Raw genomic sequence first — 9,916 nt, forward strand, 5'->3', positions numbered from 1 at the left:
ATCGTCCGGGGGTCCTCGGAGCACTGCTAATTCGCTCTACCCACTCCAGGTATAAGGACAAGTGACTAGGGATACTTCCCCCCCCCCCGCCCCTCCTCCACCTTACCTGTGCATTCAATGTGTATCCCAATAAGCACGGCAAAGTTAGTTGCTTCCACTTCAATGCTACACATAGATGCAACTTATTACTTATGCCTTTAACCACTTGGCATTTAATTACACCGCACCTCTGTTCTGCCACTTCGGTGACCACAACCCGAGGCACCGGCTTTCTTATCAGCCCCTAGTGATCAGTGTTCGTTGTACTCTGCAGGGGTACCTAATACTGTATGCATAGAGACCACGCATAAAACAAGAAACAAAGAAGTCCAGAGCAACATCCAATGTGACAAAAGTACACAGTGAAATACCTATATATCTCTTGAAAAAGGGCCATTTAGTTAACACTTTGGCCAAAGCGTATAAGCCTGCGAGCCACTTTCAAGGCATGACCATAATATCGCAGGTCCTAACACTAACTGATTAAAATCCTTATTTACCTCTAATTAGAGGAAGGATGGTCCTGGCATTGAACCTGTCGCAACCAGCTGCATGAAAAGAAACCCTGCTTACTTGGACAGTCGGGAGGAGCCACTAATCTACAAAACAGCTGAGACCAGCTGGACAAAGTTAAAAAACACACAGATACCCAGCAAGCTCTAAGAAACCCCTCCAAAATTACCACTATATATATACAGTCATGTGAAAAAGAAAGTACACCCTCTTTGAATTCTATGGGTTTACATATCAGGACATAATAACAATCATCTGTTCCTTAGCAGGTCTTAAAATTAGGTAAATACAACCTCAGATGAACAACAACACATGACATATTACACCGTGTCACGAGTTATTTAACAAAAATAAAGCCAAAATGGAGAAGCCATGTGTGAAACAAGTACAAAACGTGGTGTAATGCAATGTTTATAACACTTGGAATCCCAACGCCCCACTCTACAATAACCCACCTGGGACCACCACGAGAAGTTCCGAGTTCTCATGCCTCTTTCTTATTAAAAAGTGGGGTCTTTTTTTTAGAGTTTTTGTGTGTCAATTGTTTGTCCTGCGTGATAAAGTTCCAATGTCTGAGGAATGTTTGTATCGTTATGAGCGAGTGTTGGTTAACAAATGGGGCTCTACAAGATGTATCAAGCCACAAGAACGCATCTAAACCCAAAGGAGCGCCATCAACAGCTTCTATATCGACCCATCTTAGAACGCTTTGCACATGACTTACAGTGGGGGGAGATCATCCACATTATCCCAACCTTTGGGTATATCAAGAACATTTCTGCACACCAAGATCTTTAGTACAGCTCCAATGCAAACCTTACGTAGTAAATGTTGCAGTTCTCTTAGGGTCCAGCCTAACACATTATACTTTCCAACTTAAATCAGAACGCGCAAGTTAAACCGTTTATTTGTTGCAATCATTGTAACCAGAACTATATTTTTGGGCCTAAATTTGAAAATTAAACATTTGGTAAACAAATATTAAAGTTATTTAAGAAACCGTTTTTGCCCCTCTTTTTTCTTACTTTGCTGAAGAGGCAGTCCTTTCCACTAAATGACAAAAATACTTAATGCTACATCTAATGTGACAAAATACATAGTTAAATACTTTAATGTTAGTATTCTCATGAGTAAGGGTCATTTAGTTAAACCCTTTGGCCAAAGCGTTATAAGCCTGCAGCCATGTCACGGCATGACCAGTATATGCAGGTCCTAACACTACCTGTGAAAACTCTCAGTTACCTCTGCAGTGGAGGGAGAATGGCCACAACGGACCTGTCCTGCACAGGAAAATGGAAAAACCTGATACTTAAAAAATGGGGTGGGGTGAGCTTAAACCCTAGGAGGAGGGGCCACCAACCTCCAATCAACTGGTACCAGTAGAAAATTAAAATTAATAAACACACAATCCCAGCAATCTCTAACCCCAGAACCCACCACATTATATATACATATACACATATACACATATCTTTGGCCAAGGGGTTTAACTAAATTACCCTTATTCATGAGAATACTAACATTGAAGTATTTAACTATTTATTTTGTCACATTGGATGTAGCATTGAGTATTTTTGTCTTTTGCTTATACCAGTGGAGTTTGTTCGATCTGCTGCTTGGCTTAATATCAATTCATTTGAGATTTTCATCATGTTCTGTCTGTTATTCTTTGCAAAAACATAGAGCGATACCTCATATAGAGCCTGTCATTGAAGTCTTTTTATGCCACTCAATAATCATAGCCTCAAGGTAAACCTAGCTTTTCTCTGCTTTTTATTATTATCAAGGACTTTGGAAGTAACATTTATTGATACATTTTCTATTTGCAGTAAAGCTTTACGCTAGTTTATTCTAAATTATCAGAATATCTTTTTATTTCTGTTTGTCTATTTCTCCTTTTAGGTGTTGATTTAAGAGTTAGGTTAGTATCATTCAAATGTAGAATTATTTGTTGTATTATATTGAAATATTTATTATAAAAAATATCCAACGATTATTGTTTCAACACATCATTTCATTGCCTCCTGTATACTCTGTAAGGTAACGTGACCATAAACCTTCTCTAAGTGGCCTATGCAGAGAGCAGCGCTTTTTAAAATTGGAGAGGGGAATAAAAAGTAGGTTTAATGGAGAGTTTTGTTCTCCATATGCAGAAATGGGCGAAATCCGCTATTTTTAGCATTACTGCATGTGGAGAATTGTAAATGAGGAGATGCGCGCAGCTGAAAGGGAAAAAAAAAATCGCGCATTTTTATTTTTTTTCCCCTATAGCCGGCGAGCTCCTGCTTCTTGCCAACTTTAGTTGGCGGAGAAAATTGAAGAAAATCGCGCCAAAAACAGCCGCTAGATGGCGAGCGCGCCTTTCTGAATTCGGATATTTTTCAGACTGGCGAGATGTAGTTTCTCGCCAGCCGCGCGGCGAGATTTTCAAATAGAAAAAAAAATGGCGCGTTTTTCCTACCTCGCCATTTTCAGCTGTTTTTTGCGCGATTTTCTCCGGAAAATGGCGAGATTTTAAATAGCGCTGCTCTCTGCATGAGGCCCTAAGTGCACATAAAAGCACTCTGACCAGTGCACTGACACTGCAAATGGAGGAGGGAGAGAGATAAAGAGAGAATATGAGAGAGAGAAAGAGAATGTGAGAGAAAGAGAGAATGTGAGAGAGAGAGAAAGAGAATATATATCATCTGAAATGCCATTCTTAACAAATTTCCACACAAATGTACAGTAGAGAGAACCGGTAAAGAAATTAATTCAATGGTAGTAAAGCTCTACAGTTTTTACAATTCCATCTCATTAGTTGATAAGAAAAAGTGTTTCACAAGTTGATCATCGATCGCTTCTCTTGATAAAGCATCCTTAAATATCTCAATGATCCACTCAATGTGTACATATTAATAAATCAATCTTAAGTAGATATATTGAGATGTCTGCACTTCTCTTAGGTGTCTAAATCAGGGGTGTGCAAACGGGGGTGGGGGGGTCAGTGCATACAGGGGACCCGTACACTTCCCCAAAGCATTTCAATGAAATGCCAGGTGATCGCGTGCAATGCATCTGTAAGTTCCCTTACCTGATCTCTGGTGTTTTCTGGCGACGCGTCGCCTAGGCAATGCGGCATCAAATGACACCACGAGGTAACATGACGTCAGAGACGCCGATGACAAGGTAAAGGGGGGAGACACGCGAGCAAGCAGGGGGGCGCAGACTAAAAAGATTGCGCACCCCTGGTTAAAATCCTGTGAGTAGTATCTGGATTTTTAAGGCTCGTTATCGTACCTCTTATTACAGTGACTGTTAAATACACATATAGGATCGAGTCGGCGGTTACTCACAGATTAGAGTTTGTAGATGATAGTTTGTGCTTAATGAGTAGATAACACACTCAGTAGCATAAACTTGATTATGGGCCTCTGGTAACCCTTGGATGCTTCAAAATGGCGTTGTGGCAGCATCGCCTCGCTTCCACTCTTCAGTCGCTGTCTGGGTACTTCGAGTAGACTCTTCTCTATGAAATAATGACGTTAACCACAGAGGTACCGGAACGAAAGCAAAGAATCCCACACTATTTTGGCTTCCTCAGGGGATAGTGGGTAGCCCCAGTGGCTCAGTAATGGTATATACTGTAATGGTATATACTGTATAGTCCAATTAACCCTTCATGTACCTGTGTGTGCAGCCGCTGGTTTAGACAGAGAGGCCAGTGGCTACATGTAATGGTGAATTGCAACTGGCGCGGATGATGACAGCAGAAACATGTCCCACGCAGGATGCATGCTTTAACCCCACACATACTTAACGAAGTAAGAAACATATACTGTACAACTGGAAAATGGTGGTAAGGCCAGTGTTAACTGACATATTTTTAATAAAATATCCAATACCTACCATTGTCTCAATGGGAGGGCATGGGTACATTTAAATTATTACTATTATTTTAGTGTCTCCCCCACTGTCAAACTGCTCCACGAGCCCCCACTAGTACGCACAACCCCCAAGGCAGCCAATCAGTGAATTGGCCATTGACAGATTGCCAACTGCCCACTGGAATCTTCAGCCAATGAGCAGCTGCCAAATGTCAGCCATGGGGCCAGCGTCCGCACAGACATGCTGTCCCTTGGCAGCTCAGTATCCAGCCATAGCGTCCTGATAGTGAATAACAAAACGAAATTGTGGGGAGTGCAGCGTTTCAGCTCACCTTACGGACCTTTCAGCAGGTGAGGAAAAGTCCATACGGTACCTGAAACGTTGCACCCTCCACTTCCCTTCTAAATAAATGGAAGACACTGCATTATGAAACTTGTGAGTAGAGCTCTACTTTGTATATCGTTCGGGGAACACTGCTTCATTGCTTTTGGCATCTACTTTGTGCTGGCCACAGTTTTACGTACAGAAAATATTTCCCCCCCATGTTCACTGCTTCTGACCAACAGCAGCAGTCAGAATTTGCCCACAATCCTATTATTATGGCGTCACCAGTGACCGGCCAATATTCTGGCAGGTGGCCATCATCAGTTACCGTCCTATCCAAAACAAAAAGACTATCTGATCTCCTTATTTTAGATTCTTAACCTTTGACATCCTAGCAATGAGTCAACTTTCAACAGCATGTACGGTAATCCATTACCAAAGTATGCGTAGGTATGCAGCCCAACACATTTGCACACCCTTTGTTTAACCAGTGTTCCGTGGAAGGAAAACAGCACGGTGAAGTCCCGCAGGCAGATACCGCTCTGCGACAATCTCAGCCAACCAGGAAGCCGACGGTCAGAAGCAGCAACGAAAAGCGTGACCTGTAACAGAACCTCACAACAAAGGCCGTACCTTATTACAGATGTGGTTGATGGATCATTTTGCATTTTCGGTTGGTCTAATCACTAAGAGAATTAAAGGTCCAACATCATGAGAGGCCTATGTGGCCTTTTTAATCTTCTTGTGTGCTTCCCCCCCCCCCCCCCCCCATCACAAAGAATTGAGGAAGACGCCCTAAGAAGCAACAGTCTCACCTGCTGGACCCATTTATCTACTTAACGGTTGCATTGCATTTATAAATCAACTGTTTTCACCTGACTTATGCAGGACATACATCACCATTGTAGCTTCAGCTAATCAAATGTTTTATGCTTACGGTTAACCTCTTGGCTGCCATACTGCACACCAACCGTAACTTAACCCCTTGGATACCTGACAGCTCATGGTGTCTGGCACTCTAGGGGCCCCATGCCCTAGCACAGGGGTATGTAAAGTGGGGGGGCACTAGATTTTCAGGGGGGGGGGGACGTGGCAGTTGTAGAGCTCCCGCTCTCTCCTGGGGGACCGCGCGAGGCCTCTAACACTTACCTTCCTGCGACATCATGGTAACCCGGCATCAAATGACATCACCATGGCAATGTGACGTCACGAGGCCGGGGCCGAGCAAGGCGCCGAGGAGAGCAGGCAGGGGTGCACACGGGGAAAAGTTTGCACACCCCAGCCCTAGCATATAACAGCTACTAGTTGCTCTTTTTCTAGGGAGAACGCATTTTGAGCTCCTATGGGGAGCTGGACGTGAGCGGACCGGCTGAGGATGGAAGGGGACGCCTCCTCTTCTGTTCAGTAATCAGTGACACGGCCATCATGTGATCTCAAGCTGCTGCTGAGGCATGCGGCCCCTCAGGCACGCAAAGGGTTAATTGCTATATGGTGATAGCAGACTATCTGAATCCTTGAATGCTTCACATATCTTTCAGCGATTGTTTTTTAACAGGAAGATGTTGGGCTGATACTCCACATACCTCTCCATCAAAATAAATGTGTACTTGCATCTTTGGCTCAATTACTTAAGGCAGTCAAAAAGGAAAAGATTTATTATTTATGACCCAAAAAATGTGATGGCAGAGGATGTGGAGAACAGCTTGTGTATCAAAAAAAGTAAAGGCACAAATATATATATATATATATATATATATATATATATCTACTATATATTTCTGAAATGTCTGTATGTTTGTCTGCATGCCCTGTGTCCCTAGGGCCAATCGCATTGCACCTTTGGCCTGTCACTCCACCTCAACACTGTCCCACCTCTCACCACACTGTCCCACCCCTCACTGACTCTCATTGGCCTTCGGCCAACACCACTGCCACACTGTCCCACCCCTCACCCCACTGTCCCACCCCTCACTGACTCTCATTGGCCTTCAGCCAACACCACTGCCACACTGTCCCACCCCTCACTGACTCATAGGCCTTATATGAACATTCACCTCCACACACCGCACGAACAAGCAGCCCAACACTGCCTCTTACAAACACCCCCCTCCACCACCACCCCCCCAACCTCATGCACCCCCCTCCACCACCACCCCCCTCAACCTCATGCACCCCCCTCCACCACCACCCCCCCAACCTCATGCACCCCCCTCCACCACCACCCCCCCCAACCTCATGCACACTACAAACGCACGCCACAGCTCTCCCGCTACTGCAGCCCATCACCAACCCCCCTCACCCAAACATACAACGCACGATGCTCCATCACACCCCCCCCCTCACACGAACAGCAAACGCACGCTGCTGAACATACAACGCACGATGCTCCATCACACCCCCCCCCCTCACCCGAACATCCCCGGAGCACACCCAAAATCACCCCACCCCCCTCACCCATACATCCACCGCACGATGCTCCTCCGGAGCACCTCAACCCCCCCCCCCCACACCATCCACCTCACGATGCTGCTCCGGAGCCCCTCACCCCCCCCCCACCATCCACCGCACGATGCTGCTCCGGAGCCCCTCACCCCCCCCCCCCCCACCATCCACCTCACGATGCTGCTCCGGAGCCCCCCCCCCACCATCCACCGCACGATGCTGCTCCGGAGCCCCTCACCCCCCCCCACCATCCACCGCACGATGCTGCTCCGGAGCCCCCCCCCCACCGGAGCCAAAACCCCCCCCCCCCCACCATCCACCGCACGATGCTGCTCCGGAGCCCCCCCCCCCCACACCGGAGCCAAACCCCCCCCCCCCACCATCCACCGCACGATGCTGCTCCGGAGCCCCCCCCCCACCGGAGCCAAACCCCCCCCCCCACCATCCACCGCACGATGCTGCTCCGGAGCCAAACCCCCCCCCCACCATCCACCGCACGATGCTACTCCGGAGCCCCTCACCATCCACCGCACGATGCTGCTCCGGAGCCCCTCACCCCCCCCGGCCCTGCCCTTCACCCCCCCCCCCCCCGGCCCTTCACCCCCCCCCCGGCCCTGCCCTTCACCCCACGATGCTGCTCCGGAGCCCCCCCCCCACCGGAGCCAAACCCCCCCCCCACCATCCACCGCACGATGCTACTCCGGAGCCCCTCACCATCCACCGCACGATGCTGCTCCGGAGCCCCTCACCCCCCCCCGGCCCTGCCCTTCACCCCCCCCCCCGGCCCTTCACCCCCCCCCCCCCGGCCCTGCCCTTCACCCCCCGGCCCTTCGCCCCTGCCCTTCGCCCCCACCCTCCCTGCGCGTACACACACGCGTAGACACGCAGGCACACGCGTAGACACGCAGGCACACGCGTAGACACAGGCACACGTGTATACACAGGCACACGTGTATACACAGGCACACGTGTATACACACACGTGTATACACACACACACACGTGTATACACACACACACACACACGTGTATACACACACACACACACACACACGTGTATACACACACGCGCACACACACACACACACACACACACACACACGTATACGCACACACACACACACACACACACATGTATACACACACAAACATGTACACACATACACACACACACACATGTATACACACACACACGTACACATACACACACACACAATGTATACAAACAAACATGTAAACACACACACATACACGTGTGTATATACACTCACACACGTATACACACACACACACACTATCCCCAGCACCACCACATCAGCACACCGGTATCCCATGCCCCCCCCAGCACACTGGCATTCTCGGCTCCCCACCATTTCCAGCCACCATCAACACCATCAGCACCCACACAATGGCACCTTCGCACCTCCCCATCGGCACACCCACATCCGCACCCCCACATCAGTAACAAACCCTCCCAAATCAGCACACCGATACAATCACCATCAGTACAGCCACAGCAGCAGTACCACCGCACACCGCCATGGGCCGCGTGGACCACTCCCCACCCAAATGCCACCCCCACACCACAAACATCCCGGGCAACGCCGGGGCTCTCAGCTAGTATATATATATATATATATATATATATATATACCCGTCCAAAAACCGTTAAAACTGTTTGGGGTCAATAAAATACAACAAACTCCCAGGAAGCAGAGAAGTGTGAAAGAGGCTCGTTCGAGCAGACCATCTCTATTCAATAACACTTCAAAAAAGGACAATTTCATCAGAATGAGCCTGTAGTTGGCTATTCATCACATCCCCAATTGGTGGAATGGGAATCTGAAAATTCTCCAGAACCTGCGTCTAATGCAGGGAGCGCCAACTCCCGTCCTCAAGGGCATCCAACAGGTCAGGTTTTCAGGATATCCCTGCTTCAGCACAGGCAGCTCTGTCGAAGCAGGGATATCCTGAAAACCCTGACAGCGGCCCTTGAGGACTGCCCACCACTGCACAAGTGAGAAAAATGTGGAGACACACACACACACACACTTTCTACAACAGGAGGCTTAAATACATGAGATCTGCAGCAGCGTAATATACTGTTGCAAATCGCTGACGGAGCCCTCTTATTTATGCTCGATCAGGCTGACAGATTTAGGCCTACTTTAATGGCCTCTAAATTAGCACTGCCACAAAACAGCTAGCAGTTTCTTGCTTATAATTGGTCAGTTATGCAATCGTACCACCAATCTACGCAGATACCGTTGTAGAAGTTGTACCAAATGCATTGAGATTTGGGTCAAGTCTAGCCAATTATCGTGCCCCTCTACCCATTTAAGTTCTTTTAGAAGATAAACATGCCACGTATTGCCTCAGGGTGCAATGTCATCAGCATACACAGGATTTAACTTTGCATTGACGAATTGTACAGTATAAATATATGTTAAAGGGAGAATCCTTGATAAAACAGCTCCTCTATTTCTTGGGCCAATGGCAGAATGTCCCATTGGGAAGCACTATTAGAAAATACATTTAAAACAATTTTCGCTGTAAAGAAAAAAGGTTTCAATTATTAAATAGACTAGTAAAAGTATGTAAATCTTTAGACTTCCGTACATTTAAAAGTTTCCTAAATTCAGGTTCTGAGTAGGATTTTAAGCCACTTAATTATTGTGTAAGATCCAATAGAATGAGCTCCATCTGATTTTGCACTCTGAACTTTATCAAA

This window comes from Ascaphus truei, chromosome 11, assembly GCF_040206685.1.
Source record: "Ascaphus truei isolate aAscTru1 chromosome 11, aAscTru1.hap1, whole genome shotgun sequence".
In the NCBI taxonomy this organism is placed as follows: domain Eukaryota; kingdom Metazoa; phylum Chordata; class Amphibia; order Anura; family Ascaphidae; genus Ascaphus; species Ascaphus truei.